Below are 22499 nucleotides of genomic sequence, written 5' to 3' on the forward strand. Positions count from 1 at the left end.
AACAAAAAATAACAACCAAAAATTCTGGAACAAAGATTAAAACCATTGTCACTGAATTTATCTGGGAACCATGCACAGCTGTTTCTGTAGAAGTTATACAATATCAAGGTATTTGTATTCTGCCTGTTTTGCAACAACTTTTCTTTTTCTTCTTTTTGTTGCCTATTTATTTCCAAACAAGGTAATTTATGAGAAATTTCAAGGAAAACAGAATCGCTTGTCTCTAGTCAGTTAAAAATGCAGGTACAAAACTTATCGAAGTGTGTCGCTCCTGAGCATCTAAATAGCTAAGTACCCATTAAAGTGACTATAAGCCAAAAGTTTCAGCCAAACTTTTTACAGCTCTTTGTTCACTCACCCTTTTCAAACACACAGATTTTTCTATGCGTTTGAATCTGTCTTTTCTTTCCTTTCATTTACTCTGACTCACTGATCACACATCATTAATGGTATTTTCAGTGCTACAGCTTCTCCATCTGTGAAATGAGGAACATCTATATTTGCTGTCGTGTCAAGGTAAATAGATGTATTAGAAATACCACAGTTAGTCATTATTTTGTTCCCATTTGTAGGCAGCTCCTTAAATCAAACTGCTGAAGTACTTCTTCCTGTTGCTCTGAGGCACTGTAATTTGTTGTGTTCGAATATTGTTACTATTCTAAGCTACCTTGAAAGAAGGAAAAATACCATCCTCTGTAGCATTTAGGTAGGTAAAGTTTTACTGAGAAGTTGACTGACTTGTTTGTAAATGGGATAAAATGCACAAGATTAGACTATATACCACTTCACTAAGGGTAGTGAAGTGACTTACATCAGTAAGAGTAGTTATAAAATGCTACAATAATAGAATTCAATGGCTGCTTTTTTTTTTTTTTTTTTTTTTTTTTTTTTTTTGTATGTTTGGATGCTGTTGATGCTGCTTTCAGTTGCTTATGAGGATTATAAGGTTAATGGAGAAATAGCCTACTGGATGTTTTTTAGTGAGGTATCTTCATATACAGAATCATAGCATGGCTGAGGTTCAAAGGGACCTCTTGAGGACAACTGTTCCCACCTTCAGTTCAAGCACGGACACCCAGAACAGGGTGCCTAGGATCACTTCCAGGCAGCTTCTGAAGATTTACAAGATACAAGACTGAAGATTTACAGTCTCTCTGGGTAGCCTGGGCCAGTGCTTCATCACCTGTATGGTAAAGAAGTTCTTCTTGATGTGTTCCAGTTTGCACCCACTGGATTTTGTCCTGACACTCTGTCCTTCAGGCTTAATGCATGTTGGCTGTGGACATATCTCAAAAGAGAAGCTGTAGATGAATGAAGTGTGTTTCTTGTGGCTGCATCAATACATAAGAAATTTAATTAATGAAAATTTAGGAAGGTTTTAGCTTATGATGACTGAAGAGAAACCTCTGGCATAGGTTTAAAAATCTCAACCTCCTTTATCCCATTAAGCAATTCAAACACATAGACTAAAAAGCATATGGTTAAAATGAAACAGGAAAAAAATCTCAAAAGCCCCCAGGATTTCTGCATACTTGCTGACAGTAATTCTGACTATAGTCTGCTATCTCATACTTTTACTGTTTAGAAAGAACAGATTATGAGAAGTTTAGGAGCTTGAGGAAAGGCATCCATTCAGTAGGACAGTGTCCACTTACAGTTTACGTGGAGGTGGTAAGACATAGGGTAGGAGATGGCACAATCCTGTTTGTGGTGAATGTGTGTGTCTTTATGGGAAAGTGCATTGTAGTGTTCTACTCAAATATGCTTAGGCTGCACGGGTGACCTGCACTGAAGCAGAATAAAAAGGATGGGCAGGTTTGAAAACTTGGGTGCTGATGTCCAAGAAGGCTCCAATGTTACAAGTAATGTGCAGCACTTCCCTCTCTGCTGCTCTATTCTTGCTAGGTCTCTCCTTTGTAACATTCTTCACACCCACATCTTATGACTATGATAATCTCCACATATTCACAAACACTTTGTTCTGCTATGCCATCTTGTCCACTCTGAAGCACTTCAGCAGCACCATGACCGGAGGACCTTCTCTGCTCTGTGCTGGTGTGGCCTCACCTTGAGCACTGGGTGCAAATATGGGGACAACAATACAAGAAGAACATTAAACTATTAGAGAGCATCCAAAGGAGGGCAACAAAGATGTTGAAGGGTCTGGAGGACAAGGTCTAAGGAGCGCTGAGGCCCTGTGTTTGCTCAGTGCAGAGCAGAGGAGCTGAGGGGAGGCCTGACGGTGGCTGCAGCTCCTCACAGGGAGCGGAGGGGCAGCGCTGAGCTCTGCTCTGTGTGACAGCGACAGGGCCCGAGGGAACGGCGTGGAGCTGCGTTGGACTCCAACCCCTGTGGGGTTCCCTGTGGGTCCCTTCTGACTCATTTTATGAATTTTATGAAATTAAATCTCATCTAGCCTGCTTTATGCTATCCTCTGGACTTGCTCATTTGGCCAAAGCCACGTAAAGAAAGTCTCACAGAGCGTTCTTCCTCTGCTCTCTCCCTCCTGAAACACTTCTGAAGTCTCTGAAGCACAGAGATTCTGTATTCATCTCATTTGTTAACTGCCTTCAAACAGCTCTTTAGACTGTTGCTTCTGAGTCTGGCCATTCATCATTAAATGAATGTTATCCAAATTTTGGTCAAAAATAGGATGAATTACAAGCATTTCAGTTTCAATTTCAGTCTCTGTTTGTTTTTCTCCAAGCTACATAATTGAGCTGCCATTTCTAAATCACTGTTCCTAGCTTCTTGTCGCTTAACATCTCCAGCATTTCAAGCAGATTAATCTTGAATCCTTTATTGTGCAACTACATTTCAAATGGAAATAGCATCAATTCCTAGATGTTATGAATCTCATCTTTGTACCACATATGGACGGTATTATTAGCACTTACAAAACGCAAGCAAGAATGAGCGCTAAGTCACACGGGGTCGGTATGTATGGGAATGGAAGGTGTCTTGTTCTGCACCATGTCTGTTGATAAGTGCATATCCACCTAGCAGAAAACTGGGTTGTGATGCTGCTAACAATCTGCTGTGTCAGTTACTGGATTTCCTTTGAGATGTAGAGGACTTCTGTTTGACTTCTTCCAGTTCCTCTGACCATTACCTGCTTTGTTATTCAAATGAACTTCATTCGGATGGGAGGCTGTGCTTAGTATATGGATGAGTTACAGTAAAATTCAGCCTGGCTGTTTGAAAAGTGTGCATCAAGATGGAATGTATGCACATAGCATCCACAGGCTGCTCAGTAATTTAGGGAAGTCTTAGATAAAGCAAAACAAAACAAAAAACAAACATGGTATGTCAGTACCAAATTCTGAACTTTGACTTGTTTCGGGACTTAGGTTTCAAAAAATTTTAAGCTATTTTTCCATAGTTTCCTGTCTGTTAACACAAGTAGGCTGTTGAAAAGAAAACAATTCAGTGTTATCTGTACGTTCTGCATGAGACAGTATATTCTTGGAAATGAAGCTGAACTCATGAAGGGACAGAGACACAGAGACTTAGAATGACTCCTCAGGACCAGCCTGTCTATCTCAGGTATGAGAAACACACAGCAAAACTGGATCAGGGACTGAATTTTATAAAGTGGCTGCTTTGAGCAGGGAAAGCTATCATCTGTAGATATGTGAAGATGATATTATGAAGGCAAAGAAGGCAGAAGGTCTGATGTGGACCATAAACTTGACTTGCAGAAAGGGAGGGAACAGGTGAAAAGTGTTGTGAAACCTTAAGGACAGCCCCAAAACATTAAAAGCTGCTTTGGTATAGAAAATACTTGGCCAGATTTGTGTTTCTTGCATTCCTGCAACGCTCTCTGTGAAGAAGTTAGTCATGTGGTAGACTGAACAGAGGGCTGTGGGGTCTTCCCCTCCCTGTCTCCCCAGGGTATGGAAAGGTCTGCCACAGAGTATAAGAAGCCCTGGAGATAAGAGTTGTGTCTCACTACTGCACTGCAGAGGTGAGCGGAGGAGCAGGGCAGCCTCTCACTTGGCTACGGCTTAGGCGCGGCGCTTCCCACAGCAGTCCCGCCCCCAGTACCGCGCCACGGGGCGCCGGGTGCCGGTGTGCCTGTGGAGGGCGGCAGGGGGCGCTGCTGCGGCTCAGCCCAGTCGGCGGGGGGGCCGCCATTTCTACGACCGCCCAATCTGTGTTACCCTTAGCGTGTGTTTCGCTGCAAAGGTACTTGCAAGTGCCTTATGTTAATGTCTTTTCCTTTTTCCTTGTTTCTCTCCTGAGAATTATCTTCTGCTGTTCTAGTATTAAATGTCTAAAATGTCAGCTAGCTAGTCACTGATTAAAATGGGAATGACTCTTTCAGGTACATTTTAGGATAAAGTTTATTTCAGTGCCACTGCTGGAAGTGAATTAGCAGTAAGAAATGTGTATGTCAGAGCAGCTCAAATTATTCGGAAGGAGGAGAGTATTTGAGAAGTCACATTTTAATTAGCTTTGGTTTCTGCAGCTTGCTTTGCTTGAAAACACTGTCTTGAAAAGTGCTGCTTTAGAATGACTCTCAATTTTTATTTCTATGCACTCTGTGGACTTGAATTATAAGAGGATGCAGAAACAGACAAAAAAATCAGTGGCTGGGCTTCCCACTATGGCTACTTCAGCAAAGCAAAATGAATGCACTTCATGTAATAATCTGCAGTAATTTTTGGTGTGTTAGTTTACTCTTCTCAGGACAGTTTAAATGCAACAATTAGCTGGTGTCACTATGTTATAATGTTATCAAATGGTAGATTAAACATAGACTTTTGTTAGGCTTTAGAACAAGCATTGTTTAAATTACAGTACTGCCTGTGAAGTATATAAGTTGCCCATGTTTCTTTAGGCCAAAATGTTGCTTAAGGAAAAACGTAAGAATTAAGGGTACAATAATACACTGTCAGCGTTTACCCTCTCTGACAGCATGAGAAATGCTTAATTACTGTGATAGAGATACTAGCCTTAGATTTTAACAAATGTATTCAGCTGCAAGATGCTCCTCTGATCCCACTCTGGTGAACCTGCCTTACAATGCTGTGCCCTACACTCAAATTCCTTTTTTTGTTTTGTTTTGTTTTGTTTTTGTTGACAGCATTTCAGGAGCAACTGCTGTGATAAAGGTTGTTGTTATCTAAAACGAAGCAGAGGCATATATTAATGCCAAAGTCCCTTAGTGGGCAAAGAGCATTAACAAATCAACCCAAATAGTTTAAAGACATTCTGCCACACCGTTTTTAACCTCTTCTGTTGGAATATTCCCTTTCTTTCACTAGAGGGCACTATTAAACAGAGAATACTATATTTTAGTTTGTGGGTTAGAAAAGAGACTTCTGTGCCCAGTTCAAGAAATCCTGAGAGAAATGCAGTTTTCAGTAACTGACTTTAATTTTTTTTTTTTTTTTAACCTGTACTGTCACTTTACCATCCTTATTTTTCTCCACTGGGAAAAAACACTAGAATCATGTCAGCCAAACATCAGACCTATTTCACTGCTTCATGAATGTAAACTCAGCCTCAAAAAAAAAAAACCCCCAAAAAACAAAAAAACAACAAAACCAAACTAAACTCAAACAAAAAACACCTAATAAAATAACACTGGTGTCAAAAGGCATAGAGTGGACAGAACAGTGGTTAAAGGGAATTTCATCTACAGAAGTGGAGATGGCTTTCATTTTAATTGTGAACGTAGCTAATCCTTTGCTCCTGAAAGTCTCTCTTCCAAGATTCAGAGAATGAAAATTAGCAAGACACTTTCATAGTTTTATCTTAAAACTGATGCCTTTTCTATTAAAAAAACAAACAAGCAAACAACGAAGAACAAGACAAACCTTTCTATCTTTTGACAAATACTAAATGCAAGAAATATCAGTCTAAACAGTTGTGAAATGAGAGCTACTGAGTGCAGGTCTCAAGAAACCTATAAATTTGACTTCTTTACAGCAGATTTCTTTATCCCACTGGTAATAGCTTGCAGTATGAAATACCTTTATTTTAGAAACCATTTTGTGGTCTGCTGTATTTGTCTGCTTGCAGAACATGGGGGAAAATCCACATGCTACAACCCTTAGACCTCTTCTAAGAAATGTAATAATGTTTCTCGATACAGAAAAGTGAGGTGATGACCTAAGGCATGTATTATTGAAAACAAGATGGGATTTTTCCAGCACTGTCCATCTGGTGTATTTCATAACACAGTGTTAATATAACTAAATGTGTAGAAGACCAGACACAAAAACAGCAGCTTTAGGGAATGCAATAATGAAACTGTTTCACCAGTTTTTGTTCTGCTGGAGACAGTTGGATTACAATAGATGCCTGATGGCCAGGGCACAGCGGTGCCAAAGAAGACAAATAGATAAGGAAAATACACAGATTGAGAACAGTGCTTAGGAATGCTGATGCTTAGTTCAATAGATTCAAAGCTGAAGAAGGCATGGAGTTAAAGGACTATGGAGAAGTCCTTTAAAAATGTTTAATTTAAAAATGTGTTACTTTGCAAGCAATTTTTGGAAGGGGCTTCTTGTGCATAAGTACTACATTTCTTGTAGATCAGTATGAGTGCCAAAGTGAGGTTTGTGTTTGGACTTCTAGCAGGGGATTGAACTGGTTTATCTCCAGTGGTTCCTCCCAACGCCTATGGTTCTGTGATTCCTACTTCAGATGCTGAACATGCTAATTGCTATGCTCTTTCCCTTTCTTGTTCCTTACTGGATCTTGTAGAATACCAACATGTGATTTGTGAAGAATTTGTTAACTCCAAAACTTGTGAAACTGTTCAAACTCAAAGCAAACTGAAGTACTGAAACTGAGGCTGGATGTGGGAGTGCTGCCGGATGTTCCCACAGTGTGTTACTTAGTGCATATTGTGGTCTTCACAGCTGCCAGTGAAGAGGACTGTTGGTGCAAAAATGCTAAGCTCTCTCCTTGCGCTACATTGCAAAGCAGTATGGTGAGAAACTGCTCATTGGCCCCAGAATACAACTCTGTGATAGTCTACAAGCAAAGAATATGTGTATTTTCTTACTTCTCCCCTTTTAGCATAGTTATGTACTGTGCTATAAGGGGACAATGTAAACCCCCAGCTGATATTTTCTGGACCGTTTATTGAAAATGAGCATCCAGGCCCTTTGACTTCCCATCAGATCTCAGCTGGGTGGTCTGTTCTGTTTCTCTTAATGGTGTTTGTGACTCTAGGGCACAGATAAAGTAAAAAGTAACGGCACGACAAGAAAAAAATAAGGGGGAGGTGTGAATGAGACAGTTCGTAGTACCCTTTTTAAGTGGGTCACCAGGTTAGACAAGAATCATAAGAACATGAAATGTTACTTGAATACTTTATCACTTTACATACAAGATTATTTAAATGATAGAGTTCTTGGTTCTGTACATGAAAATCCATATAAATGCTCTTGCTTGACCTGTGCATTTCCTGTGCTCCTTGTGCTCAATTTAGCATGTGATGTTTGGGCAGCGTCACACTGAATAATACATGTGTCTTTTAATAGCATTCTTGTGCTTTTTTTTTGTGTAGGCTCTGCCAGAAGCCAGTCAGAGCTGATGCTTGGCCTGTGCGCTTGTGACAAGAGCAGAGACTGGTATGTGGGACTTGATTGCATGTGGGGCTTTGTTGAAATGCTACTTGCAAAGAGCAAGTGACACAGCCATCATGGGTGCCATGATTAGAGAATAATGCCCTTCTGTGTCTTCTCTTAGCTAAGCAACTATTCTATATATGTACATTAAAAAAACCTGCTGAAGCAGCAACAGAAGGCATTGAGGAGAACTGAGGGTAATGTGAGACCATCAGCCTGTTTTGATTTTACCTATTTTACAGGCATAGGAGCTCACTGTCATAGTTGGCACCAGTTACATCTGTTCTCTTTCCAGTTTCCTCGCATCTTTTTTTCTTTCTTTTGGTTTATAATGTAGTCATTAGAAGTGTAATTTGGAGCTGTTTACTTATGTTTTCTTCTCTTAAATAACACTGATTTGTAATGATGTTAACTGCAGAGAAATGTTAGCCTTCATCTAGAAGTCAAGTATTTTCAAAAGGCATTTCCTCCTAAGCTCTCAAGGCAGAATCACAGAATCACCAAGGTTGGAAAAGACCTTCAAGATCATTCAGTCCAACCATCCACCTATCACCAATAGTTCTCACTGAACCATGTCCCTCACCACAACATCCAAACACTCCTTGAACACCTCCAGGGTCGGTGACTCCACCACCTCCCTGGGCAGCCCATTCCAGTGCCTGACCACTCTTTCAGAAAAGTAGTATTTCCTAATGTCCAGCCTAAATCTCCCCCGGTGCAGCTTGAAGCAGTACCAGCTCACTTACTGTGTGGCAGCCCCCATCCCTTACCTGTACTTGATGTGAGATGAGAAAGACAGGGATAACTTTCTATTACAAATCTAGCTGCAGGATGAGAAGAGAGGAGAAAAACTTAGATGCCAGATATATATAATTGGATGCTTGCCACTGCAGCCTCTGCAGTGTAGGCCACATGCCAATTCCCCTTAGCCTGGTAAGGCAATTGATTAAATAAAGTTAACCACTGTATAATTCTAAACTTTCACTCTTGCTGGCTCCATTTCTCCATTTTATCTAATTTCTTTCCTTCCAGAAGATGCTGCTACAGCTACTCATAGTGTTGCTGACTATGAAAGTGACAGAAATAGCTTTTTTTTTTTCTTTTTCTTTTTTTTTTTTCCCCCTTATTTAGAGTGATAGGACAGGAAAGTGTATTTGCCTAGGACATTTTGCCCTAATAGAAATCCTATACAGTTACAGTACATTTTACCCTCCCACTCATATTTTCTAACCACCATTTAACTGGGTACCAACCTGATTTGAATGGCTGGGAGAGCAGGTGATAATACCCATGAGGTTGTGCAGCCCAACAACTAGCAAGGAGCTAATATTCCCACAGTCTTCTGGTAGTTCTTGTTTGGTGAAAGTGGAGAAATTGACCTTGAATTTTCCAGAACTTTGAGGTGGATCTGCTTAAAACTCTTTCTTCTAGTGAGTTCTGAAAAGGCTACATTTTCTTTTTAAACTGAAGGCAAGTGAGATGATCAGAATATGAATTAGAATAGTTACTTTATTGTTGTTGTTCAAATAATGAAAGCTGAAGATGACTAGAGATGGAATAGAAACAAATGTACATACTTAATTTTCCTTTTGCCTCTCTGTCATTGCAGTTGGATTCTTATTTCCTTCTTCCTTTCCAGAAGCTCAGTAGCTTCCTGGGTAGCAGAAAATTGTGGACAGTCTTCTCCAATCCATGGAAAGTTTATTTTCTTTACTATAGGGACTGGAGTGTCAGTTGCTTTCTTCTCTCAGTGGTCTCTTTTCTTGGGCTCTTTGTAGGCACCCACTTCTTTGCTAAGCTCCTTCTCCTCTTCTTGTGGCACCTCTGGAACTTTCTGTTTCTCACTGGTAATAGCACAGACAAAATAAGTGGAGATACACAGAATAGATTAAGTCCTGAATCAGAATTGTCTAAATTCTGCAAAAAACACCCACTCAGAAATGTATTGAGGTCATTCTTGCCTGGTGATAACTTCTTTGGCTCCCTGCCATGGCTACAGTAAGTCTTCTGCATTCTACACAGAAACTCTTTGCATTCTTCCAGGCCTTGATACCAAAAGCTGTTTTAGATGGTTCCCTCAGTCCCTCTGGTAAGATTTTTTTTTTAGTCTTAGTCTTAAGACTATTTTATGAGTTATTTTTCTGATTTTTCTGTCCTCATTTCTTTTGCTTTTGAAACGTCTCCTGAAAATTTACCTAAGCTAAAGGAATTTTTCAATCATTTTTGTACTGTTCTTAGAACATATAATTATTCCTGCTGTGAAACTCAGTACTTGCTATCAAACATTAGCTAACAGAGTGACATTTTTAGTAGTTGCATGTGGCCACCTACTGCTGTTCTGAGTCCCTAAATCTGTTGCTGAGTGTACAGGAATATTTTGATATTGATTGCAACTATACTAAGAAAGAAATGAGTGCTGATGGGAACACTGTAGTGAGACTTTTTTTTTTTTAATGGCTATTTCTAATTGAGAAAGTAGGAAATGGGAAACAAAAATTATCTTTATAGAAAGGGTGTGTGTTTCAAATAAGTAATGATAAACACAATTAAGTGTAATTTATTTTTTGGTCTTGGTATTCTCTGCACAAAAGTCTTCCTGTGTGTAAGTGGAACTCTGAGCTCAATTTTATGTCTAATATTTGAAGATTTTTTTATTAACAGTTTTAGAGTTGTAGAATTTGATCTTATCACTGCTCCATAACCCACTCAATTCATGTTTTTAATACAGATACTACTGTCAGAAATCTTGGGACTCAAATTTAGAGTGTGATCTCATCTAGAACTTATGTTTGTCTATCAAGTAAAAGATTGAACCCATCTCTCGTTTGCAATGTAGGCTTAGATCTGTTCCTTTGATTTGGTCCTGGTCTACATTTGCATGTATACATACTTAAGATAAACCTGGTAATTATCCCTCTTGGCTGATTATTTTGGGGATGATGATGCGAAAGTCATAAGCATTCACTTCTGTGGTGTTATCCCACTCCACCTCCTCGCCATGTGTTGAATTGCTATGGTATTTTTATTTGTCTCTTGTCTAGTTCTCTTCAGCTTTCTCTTTTCTCACCATGGACTAAGAAGCTTGTAAGAACTGTATCTTTTTTATTTTCTCCTTTCTCTCTCTCTCTCTTTTTTTTTTTTTTTTTTTTTCCCTTCTAACTGAATGTGTGTGAGTGAAATGAGAGAAGAGCACTGGGCTGCTTTCTTTGCGTTGGTGTTTACTATGAGTCATAACAACAGCTTGGTACTCTCGAAAACTTTTCTTGTGGGAGAATCAACAGCATGGGTGCAGCTGAAGAAACAGCAGAATGTACTGTACATGCAGTTCTCTGACTCAAAGAGAAAATGGTGGATGATGGGAGTGCATTTTAATGGAGGTTTACCCTTAACTCATGCTATGGATATATTTCTGCTAAGGAAGGAAACCTGATTGCTCAAGGTTTGCATTGAAACTGGACTTGCTGGGGGTTATTTTGGTAATAGATGACTTTTCATAGAACTGCTAAAATAAACAGTGTGAGAAGTCTAGAAGGATTATTTCTACATTAGCAGTACATAAAAGCTAAAAATAAGACGATATATTCATAATGCTTCTCTCCAGTTATTCTGAAATTACCCTGATTCAGAATATTAAAGACCGATTTAATTCTTATGCTTTGTGTTTCTATGACCCCAAACTACTCACAGTTTCTTACACTTAGCTCAGAAACGAGGTCCTGAATTGATACAGAAGTGAACATTTATTGGGATCTTAAATGATTGGTTATAAACGAAAAGAAGACTATATTGTCCTGATTTCTAGTTGAATGATCAACTTTGTAATACTCTGTCCCATTTTAAATGACTGAAACAAGCTGTAAGAGGCAATATTCAGCCATACAGCTGAAAGCCCATTTACCATGGTAATAAATGAGACTCCACATCACTTTCTTGATGCAAAGCGCTCTTGAACAATAATATCACAACTTGTCTGTTTTCAGAAGACTTAATGGTGCTAATTATAGCTTCCAGGCTTGGCTCCAGTTCCAACACTCAGTTCAGAACACAGGGAAAGCAACAGATGCTAAGACATGATGTTGGGGTACTAGGGTGAGGTTAGCATACAGTTCATGTGACTTGAGACATAATACATCCAGATAAAGTAGAAGGACATAGCGAAGTGGTTCCAATTACTCATCATGACCTGCAATTTCCTAGGTAAAATTAAAAAAAAGAAAACAACTTGAACAAAGCTTGCCTACATATAGTCAGAAAATATGTTCTCTAGACAAATAGTTTCAGTGATCAGCTTTGCTGGATGGTCAGCATTTACCAGTTTTCCACAAGCCATGCCATTTGACAGGTAGTAATTTTACAGGTGAATAATGATGCTGATTGCTAGTAAATCCCAGGTATTCTTAAATTACAAATGAGCATGCTAGACATTATGCAAGGAGATGGGGACTACACTTGACATAATAAAGATTCTTCCAAATTAATGACTGTGCAACCAATCTACCTTTGTACTGAAAATATTAACTAGGAATAGGAAGGAGTTTGTTGCAGTACAATTGTAGTATGTTATGGAAGTGCAAAATTCCACAATTCTCACATAGCACGTGAGAAATGGCTCCCTGTCAAAGAAGAAATAGCCATGATGCTTACAGAGGCAAAGGCAAAATAACTGCACAAACTTGCACAAAGCTGATGTTAAAAGTATATATAAAATTAGAACTATTTTGTGTTTGTACCAGTAGAATCATTATGGGAATCTGGCATTGCCAGTTTTAAGCAAGAATCTGTCTGGAAAATTGGCCTAGAATATACTGTTATTAAAATCTGTTTTCAGTAATACAGCGAACGAGAGCTAGGACTAGAAATGCTGTTGACTGAATTTCTATGGGCTGTGTATGTTTCACAGTTAGATGTCACTTTAGAAAAAAAAGAGCTGAGATAAGTATAGTATCAAGTTCTGAGTCAAAAGGCAATTATACTGATACCAGAGTCACACCTGAGTGTGACTGATGTGAACTGCTTACAGCAGCCAGACAGAATCGTGGTTGCATGCAAGGTTAATGACTGCATTGAACCTGCTCTCAGATGTTTAGTTCTGGCTAAATATTAAACAGAAGAAAACAAAAGTGAAAACATTACCTATGTCAGAACAGTTCATCTCTTGCGAACACAATACGTCACATAGCTTCTTGACTGAGAAGAAATATTGGTTTGGGCATAAATTTTTGAACTGTGGTGATATGCTCATTTTGTCACTGACCTCAAGCGTGACTTCAGATTTACAGGTTTGTAAGGCCAAAAGGGAACATATGCCTTGAGCTCCTCTATGATTCAGGATGTAAAACTTTGCTTAATTCCTGCAAGAAGCCTGTGATTAAAAAAACAAAAGAACAAAAGAAAACAAACAAACAAACGAACAAAAACCTGCATGTCATATTCTGCAGAAAAATATCTTGTCTTGATTTACATAGAATATATGGTTATGTGCATTTCTAGTAGGCTTTCCTAGGAAGTTATTTGCCCTTGTTGCAATTATATGCCTGGTTTCTAATCCAAATTTCTAGTTAATGTTCATTATGCTGACATTTCTATTAGAAGAGTCTTCCTGGCAGTAATGCCTCTCTGCTCTGATTGAGGGGATTAATTAAACGTTCTCTTAGATAGATTAAATTGCTTAGTCATAGTTGCATATTTTCTGAACTTGTATCTTTCTTGTAGTTTTTTTCTGAAGTCATTTCCAATTATTCACTTGCAATGTGGATAGCTACATTTATCATAGCATTGTACTTGGAACTACAGTTCAGTCAGTAATCTACCCCTAGCTCCTTCTAAATTTGAAATTACAGTCCTCCATTTATCATGTGCTTTGGCATATGTTCTTTTTAACTAGATTTTTATTTGGCTGTATTAAAATTGATATTTCTTAGATGAACCTATCTCACCAAAGCCATTCAAATCAATTTGATTTGTCGTCACAATTCATTTGCACTCTGTTGCCCTTTTGTCAGCTGCAAATTATATCAGCAATAAATGGATCTTTTCTTCTGAGTTATTCATAAGGACATGGGCTTGCATGAGGACTCGTGGTCAGTTCAGAAGTAATCCATGCCAGTGCTGGCAAAAAGATTCTCACAACATAGTGTTTTGACATTTATAATTATTGCTGAGACCTGTCCATAAAACAGTCCACACACTGTTCAGCTCAATTGTGCATTGGCATTGTGCTATTATTTCATCATCATGTGAAACAACTAAATATTTTATCACAATGCTTCCAAGACATTTTATCAACACGTTGAACATGTTAGAGAAATACATATTTCATACAAATTTAAGACCAGTTTTCCATAAAATATAGGCTATCATTATATTGGAGGTATATTCCAAAACAGTCTTGTTACTCCTTTGCATGTGATAATAATTCTAATTGGATCACCCAGATAACTGCCTTTATAATTTTTATATTGCTAGCTCACTTCTATTTTTTTTTTTCCAGACAGTGGAATCATCTCTAATAGTTAATATTTTTATTACAAATTGTATTTAGTGTGATACATAAGGAACAATAAAAGGTGTGAATTGGCTGGACTGCTGGGCTCAAAGAGTCCTGTTCAGTGATGCAAAGTCCAGCTACCAGACAGCAAGTAGCAGTGTCCCTCAAGTTTCAGTTGCTGGGATCCATACTGTTGAATATTTCCATTTACAGCCTAGGTGACAGGACAAAATGCACTCAGCATTTTGTGGGCAGCATCAGTTTGAGGGAAATGGCCAATATGCTGAGGGCTGCTATTCAGAGAGCTGCTATTCAGAGGGACTAGAACAGACTAGAGAAGTAGACTGATAGGAACATTGTGAAGGTCAAGAAAACAGAAAAGCAGTATTTTTTTTTTAATCTTGGAAGGAATAACACCATGTGACAGTAAATGCTGTAGGCCAACTATGCTGGAATCAGTTCTGTAGGGAAATGTCTTGTAGTCCTGTTATGCAGGAAGTTGAACATGAGGCTGCAGTGTGCTCTTGCAGCAAAGAAGGGCAGTAGCAGGCTGGGCTGTGTTAGTCATGGATATATTGGAGCAAATCCAGCAAAAGACCACAAAGATGATTAAGGAATTGGAGCATCTGTAATAAAAGCAGAGGCTGAGAACTGGGACTACTCAGCCCGATGAAGAGAAGGTTCAGGATGAACATCATCAGCATGTCTTAATATCTGATGTAAGTGAAGGTGACCAGGTTCTTCCCAGTAGCAGGGCAGGAGGCAATAGGCATGAACTGAAAGACATTCAATTACATTCCAACATTAAAAAAAACCAACAAACCTTTTATTATGAAGGTGGTAAAACATCAGCACAGGCTGCTCAGAGAGGCTGTGGGGTATTAATTCTTGGAGATATTCAAAACCTGATTGGACACTGCCCTGAGCAACCTGTTGTAACTGGTCTTGCTTTGAGTGGGGGTTTGCACTGGACAATCTACAAAGCTCCTTGCTATCCTCAGCCATTCTTTGAGTGAACTGTGGAATCCAAAGATATGCTGTGTACTGGTTCCCTCTCCACTTGTGATTTGTGCTGTTAGAGAATTGTATCTGAGATGGTACATCTGCTGTTTTTCCTTGAAGTTTTAACTGCAAGTATCTAATTCCAATGAATTTAAATATATTTATTATTATTATTTGCTGTCTAATATCTTTTGTTACTTAGAGACAATCAGGAGATGATTGTATCAGTGTAAAACCAGAAAACACCATCCTTCTCTTCCCAAGTAGAAAAAACTTACTGCTGGACTAGGTACTTCTGCATTTTTACAAAGACTGCTCAGTTTGAGACATATACAGACCAATTATGTAAGTCTGCTCTTTCCCATAACTGGAGGAACAGACCTCTGTACTGTATCTCCCTGTCTGTAAAACTTGTTGATATGCATCAACTCTGAAAGCCCGAGCAAGGTGAGAGTTCGTTGGTGTTCATGCTGGTGCTCATGCTGGTAGATAGTTGGGCATGAAAAAGACTGAGCACAAAAGGTGGAAAAAGGCAGGATGAAGTGATATTATCTTTCCAGGTGGCTGTTTCCCAAGCTGACAGTTTTTGCGTGTTTACTATGCTGACTGTATCACTCAGATCATCAGCTGTGATTTGATAAGATTCCCGAGTCTGGTGGTCTGGAATCAGTCTAATGGATTTTTGTGTTCGTATGCAAAATGAAGTATAAAATAAACTCATTGCTGAGAGTTGGAACAGTTACCGTAGGCTGCTAACCATATGTGAGAGCAAAGTGCGTGACTTTTATACGATTAGCATGAATCAGAGGTAACCTACTATTTTTATTGCATTGACATTCCTATTAAATTAATTTGCAAAAGCTGAATGTTTGGAGTGCTTTAGACGTTATTAACCACAGATCTTTTAGAATGAGGGTTGTTTCTGCTTACAGCACCTTGATTAATGTGCAGTGTGTGGTCTGTCCCTTCAGATTCTTTGTGATTTCTGCATTTGAAAGAGGCCATAAAAGGAAAAAAAAAAAAAAAGATGCAGATGCTTTTCAAGTATATTGATGTCAAATGGAGCTGAAGGCACTAAAGATGGCATGTCATTGGATGGATACCACTGGCTTTCAACATAAAAATCTAAATATAGAAAGAATTAGACAATTGCTTGTAATTTCACTAACACAAGTGCCAAGATTCCTCTAGTTTCTAATGGGGGCAGGAGCTGACCTTTGCTGTCCTCATTTAAACAATACAGAAACATAATGGTAAGTAATTAAGAGACGTGGGCTTTTATCATTTTTAATTCCACGAAATTTTGTGTTATTGTTTATAGTATTTTTTTTAACTCTTAAAATATGTAGTTATGTAAATCTCAGATCTCTTCATGCAGCAAATATCTATATGAGTTTGGAGGTCAAAGTCTTGTGAAAATGTACTGAGTGTAGAAATTAATCAACATACAAAATGTAATGGATTTGCAAGTACTAAATAAAATGTGAATTCTGTTTTTCTCTTACAAAAACAAAACAAAACAAAACAAAACAAAACAAAAACACACCTCTGTGATTTATTTTTATAAAAGTAAGAAATTGCTGTTTGACAGTCCATCCCCTCAAGAATAGTAGCTTTCAAAAAGATGCTTATCAAAAATGATGTCTTTAAGCACTTTTGGTATTTCCCACTGGGAAAAAGATGGAATATCTAGCTGTTGTTAAGTGATGGAGGAGTAATGAATTTAATCAAACAACAATAACAAAAAAAAACGCCACATCACCACAGTAGCATTGCACTACAGAACCTAAACCAGAGCTGAATGAAAGTCACTCAGAAGGCAAGAGGTGAATGTGTAGCTTTGTATTTATCTGGGGCTCATCATCCAAAAGCAGAATTGAATTAGGGAATATAACTTCCCAGAGATTAATTAACTAATTAATTTTCATTTGACAGCTTGTCGGTTTGTCTGTTAGGTGAAAAAGTTTCAGCACTTGCTTAGAAAGGTGTTTTTTCTGACTCATGCCTTCTACTTCTATATATCCAACCAATGTCACCATAATTTAATATTAAGCTTGTGTCTAATGCTCTGTATATTTATATTGGCAAAACTTCCCAGGCTCATACATTGCCTGCCTTGGCATTTGTATTCAGGTCAGTCATCAAAAAGAAGTAGTTGGATTGAATTTAGTTCTGTTTTACTGTATGTTAAGGGAATGGGTTGGCAAGTAGGGAAGGAATTGATTTTAGTTATAAAATGGATAGAAATCAGTCTGGTGTCACCATTGTTTTAAGTTGGGGAGGCAGGTTGCAACAGAGATCCTGTGAAGCAATGCACCACTGGGAGATTTGTCTCACCCTGTACTGAGAAGTGTTAATCACTTAACTGTATTTTTCACTCGATATCATATGTTCCTGCATTTAAAATGGAGTAAATCTCTGTTGGCTATTCTTGTTCCATCCTAATGAAAACCAGAAATAAAATGGTAGCAGGCAGAAATTTGATTCATCACACACATTTTTGTGTTTTTGGTTTGTGCCCTTACAAAGATGTAGGTGGTAATACTTCCTTCAGATAATGAGAGACAGAAGCAAGGGGTATACTGGTAAGATAAAGAAGGCCATAGCAACTTAGGAATGGGAAGATAGGAGGTTGGGTGGTCTCTTGAGTAACCTTTATACTAATTGTGCATGTGTATAATCTGGGCTGGTAAATTTTTGGCTTTCCATGGTGTTAATTTATGGATTTGCATGTGAAAATGCAGTAGTTTTAAACAGAATCCTATCCTGGAAGTGGTCTAGAAAGGCTGGGACATAGGAAGCACATCCAACAAGATATAGCCAGAGCCAGATCTTAAATATTCTAACTTTAACCAGTTGCTTTATTCACTAAGTGCAACCTATTTAGGTGTTTAATATTGATATATTTGTTTTGGGTATGAATAATTTATCAGCTTCTTCCTAGGTCCTTTAGTGTCTGGCACATTCCACTTCGGTTATTTGCTCATGTTTACTCTCGAGTCTGAGTTTTGCAGCTTCAAACTAGATTAGATATTGACAAAATATGTACTTGAGAAAAATCTCTCAGATTAGTGTTGCTTACATTGGGCAGCTCTAAGTCTTTTCAGGACATTTAACTTATTCACTTCTAGGCTAAGAAATTAACTGTTTTGAATGGATACTTCTGTGTAATTTTACCTATGCCTGCTGTCATGTACAGATGAATTAGATATCTGAAAGAAAAACTGCTATATTCAACAGAAGAAGATAACGGTAAGGTTCTACTACTATGCTGTGTCTCAGGTTGTTTCCCAATAGCTAATTTAAACAGAGGAGAATTTACCTAAAATAATCAGCATTTATTTATTTATTTATTTATTTATTTATTTATTTATTTATTTTGGTACAAATTATTATTTAGAGTTGTATCTACAGGAAGCAATTAACAGAGATTGGATATACCAACCTTGCCAAGAGGAAATGTGAAACTGCATTCATTGTTTGTGGAAGATGCTACTTTGGAAATCATAATTCAAGGCTGTTCCTCTTGAGCAGGAAGACTGCCTGTAATTTTGCTTGTAATGAGCTTGTAAATTTTATCCATTGATAGAAAAGTCGTCTCAGTGTTAATGGCAAGAGAAAGCATCTGGACAGCAAAAGAATGGCTGCCAAGCACACAGTAGAAGGCATTTCAAACTGAGCCACAGGAAAGAATTAAAAGAACAAAAAATAAACGTAGTGTGGGAGGAAACTCTTAGATTTGCTGAGGAAGTGGTGGCTCATGTATCTGGCCAGAGAAAAGAGCCTTTTTTTCCCCAGAGGTCTGCCAGGTTAATCTGTTTCTTTGCTTGTCTATGTATATTCTTTACTGGTTACATGTGTATTTAGATGTGAATAAGTTATTTTGAGAGGTTCTGTGTGCACAGATGTGGGTTGCTTGGAGTAGGTAAGGTGGGGGATAAGTTGTAAGACTTGCTCATGTTTATACCCATTGGGCCTTGAGATAAACATCCAAGATAACGTGTAGAGAGAATGTTGCATTTTGACTTCAGTGGTTACAGATGTATGTCTGATGTCTGAGTTTAGCAGCAGTTTCTTAGGAAGGAATAATCTCTGATACCTGGTTCAGTTGAAGGCTTGAGGAAATAGCTTTCCTGTCTTAAACTTCTCAGAGGCAGGCATGGCTTAAGAAGGCGTTTTGTCACCCAAAGCACTCTGCTTTCTGATATATATTTATCAGAGTAGCTCAGGGATCCACTGATTGAACAGAGACATGTAAAAGCAAAATAACTGTGTGTAGAGAATCCCGTATACAAAGACTTTGATTTTTTTCCGTAGTGGGAAAAGTACTCCAATCATACCAGAGAAGAGGAGGCTTGGAGGAGACGTTATTGCTCTCTACAGCTGCCTGAAAGGAGGCTGTGGCAAGGTGAGTGTCAGTCTCTTCTCCTGCATTAAGTAGTGATAGGTGATAGAGAATGACCTCAAGTTGCACCAGGGGAGGGTCAGGTTGGATATTAGAAAATATTTATTCTCCAGAAGAGTGGTCAGGCACTGGAATGGGCTGCATAGGGAAGTGGTTGAATCACCATCCCTGGAGGTGTTCAATAAATGTTTAGATGTGGTACTAAGTGGTTTTGTGGTGGTAGGTGGAAGGTGGAAGGTTGAACTGGATGATCTTGGAGGTCTTTTCCAACCTTGGTGATTCTATGATTCTATTATACTGGCTCTGGGTTGAAGTATTTTCTATCCTTTGATTAGTAACATATTAGCAAACCATAGGTAGGTCTCATAGCATGTGAAATTATGATGATTAGCATCATAGTCATTATATGATCTCAATACATTCAATGTCTGTTGAACATAGTAGGAGAAAATCTTGCTTTAGTTGTAGACCAATATAATCTTAGATTAGGTATGGCTCTAAAATATACAGTAGAATAAAAGTGTGTGACAGCCATGCTTGAAATTATTGGAGATGAATATGTATAGTGTTTCAGGTAGTTAGTGAGCTGTATAGTGCACTCCGAGTACAGCAGTGTGCTGTTGTACCTGATGTACCTGATCTGATGGCAATATTACCCGAGTGTTTCATTGTATATGAAAACCTTATTCTTCCTCAAAAGGACAAGGAGCAAAAAGAAAGGAAAAAAGAAAAAAAAGCTAAGGAAAGAAATTTCACATCAGGTGAAATATAACTTCCTGTTAATTACTTAAATAGTGCTGTATTTATAATTTGTCATTTGTACCTCAAAGGGAAAATGTCGTGAAAACAAGAAATTTCATTCCAGTGATAATTATTAGACTGATTAACACAAATAATTATTAGGCCGAGAACAGAAGTTCCAGCATGAGCTGGAATGTGAGTCTTTGGAGAGAATAAAATAAAGAATACCAGAGTAAAAAGATACATAACTCTGGGAAGATGCACTGCCTTCTTTCAAGCCAAATAAATCAAAATAACTGTGGTCACAGTATTCTGTAAAGTGCTGCTATTGCTCTATTCTGTGCATCCTCAATAGGTGTATTTTTCTGTGTGTGGTATGGTTGGATTGAACTATAGGTCAAAATATTCCATCTGGGTGGCTTGCATTTCTATCTAAAAATATGTGTGTCAGGTCCACATAGAAATAATCTGACTTTCAGAGTCACCTAAAATTATCTTAAATGTTATGTGGACTTTAAGATTCTCCTTGCTTCTATTTCAGGCTAAGATTTTTAGGACACCAGATACAGGAATAAGTGCCCCTGCTAACAATTTTATTTTCAGATTTGTTAGCGCTAGGGTTTAGCCATGTAAAATGATAGCTAGTTTTAATGTAAATTGAAATAATTTCTATGCTCACTTTTCTTTTTTCTTTTTTGTTTTCCTGTTATATTCTCCTTTTTGCTGTCATATACTTTAGCTTTAACTGTTGTAAGATTGGAGCTATTTAACTGCAGAGTGAAAAGATCTTTAGTTTCTCAAAGCAATAAACTATGTAGTTAGTGGTTTGCCACTAAATAGTAATGATAATGGACTGTATTTTCCTTTCTTCTTATGCTTTTCATATATTCCTCAAATGTGTTTTTTTTCCATGAAAATAAAACCATTGTGAGATGTTCAGTTTCCACTTGACATAGTGTTGGTCTGTACCTCTTTACAAAGATATTGCTGAAAAGAAACTGGAAACATCCAGACTAATTCTGCCTGGATAATTCTTTAAGCAGTCTCGTTGGAGAGAATGTCTGGGGGATACAAAGATAGTGAAATTAGTGACTACAGCCTGTGGAAAAATAGGGACATCTGGGAGAAGGAAACCCCAGTTTAGTGAGAGCAGAGACATCCAGAGTCAGACAAAACACCTTGTGCTATGTCATTGTTTCTACAGAGATTTTGGGGTGAATGCCTTGTCTAAGCTGGAAGAGATGAGGGAGAGGACTGCTGCCTGCCTTCCAGCAAGGTGATCCCCTGACAGGATATGTATGTTTCAGAGATGGTACTTGTGATTGTATGTGCTGGGAGACACACTAGCATTCCAGCAATTTAGCATGATTAACATGATAGTTAGAAGAAACTGCATAAGGAGCATCTTCTTCCATTCATCTGTTTTCTATTTGCCACAAAGGTATGTTTCTGGGCAGCGTGACTCTGGTGAAGGCCCGTCCCAGCTGTCGATGCATAAAGGTGTAGCGTGTCTCTCATGGTAGTTTTGCTGATGCTCATTTCTCAGGTTGTGTGCGTGTTTGTGCTTTTCCAAATATCTTAAAATATATATATATTAGTTTAGGGTGAAAGTACTTGGTTGTTCTTTGAACTTAGATAATAAGAAAGAGATGTGTGGGGTAGGAATAGATGCAAAGGAATTTAGGACTCATTCAGTGTGTCTTTGACAATTTATGACATGTATTCTTAGCTTTATGAATTTAAACCTTGTCTCTTAATATAGCCTGTAATTATTCCTCAGGGTACTTCAATTATTGAATGCCTATTTAAAGTATCTAATTTGCTACCTTTGTCAGATTTGTTATTCAAGTTCTATCAGCATTAATTTAAAACAACCCATCTTTTTTCTCTTCAGCGAATATTTTCCAATAATATGGTGAAATAAATCCTTTCTTTCATGCTGAAATTGATTTATTATCTGAATGTTTGTGCTTGAATAGAAAAAAATATTTATCTGTACAAATTGACATTTTGTACATAAATTCAAAATTGGATAGCTGATCCTTTTTTCAGTTTTGCTTTAAGTGACATAGTTTCTATTCTTGTTCTAGTGCTAGATAGTGTTACAATTTAATAGGACAATAAACTACAAATTACTGATTAGAAATGCTACACTGCATTGACAACTAATTTTCAAGACAGATAGATTCAGTAACTTGTCTATGTTGTGGAGTAAGTAGCATTTTGCAGCACTCAAAGCAATGGCTGTTACGTTTCCTGTACCTATGTAAAAATA

The 22499-nt window shown here is 38.0% G+C and overlaps 1 long non-coding RNA gene across 1 annotated transcript in view; it reads left to right on the forward strand.

The window, feature by feature from the left end:
- LOC122178278 overlaps positions 1–22499 on the forward strand; it is a 55190-nt gene that overhangs the window by 18390 nt on the left and 14301 nt on the right. The window contains exons 2-3 of the long non-coding RNA XR_006178266.1: positions 7529–7592; positions 19396–19486. This is a non-coding gene — a long non-coding RNA (uncharacterized LOC122178278). The remainder of the gene's footprint in view (positions 1–7528; positions 7593–19395; positions 19487–22499) is intronic.

This window comes from Lagopus leucura, unplaced genomic scaffold, assembly GCF_019238085.1.
Source record: "Lagopus leucura isolate 7727_CA_CO unplaced genomic scaffold, USGS_WTPT01 Super-Scaffold_100001, whole genome shotgun sequence".
In the NCBI taxonomy this organism is placed as follows: Eukaryota; Metazoa; Chordata; class Aves; order Galliformes; family Phasianidae; genus Lagopus; species Lagopus leucura.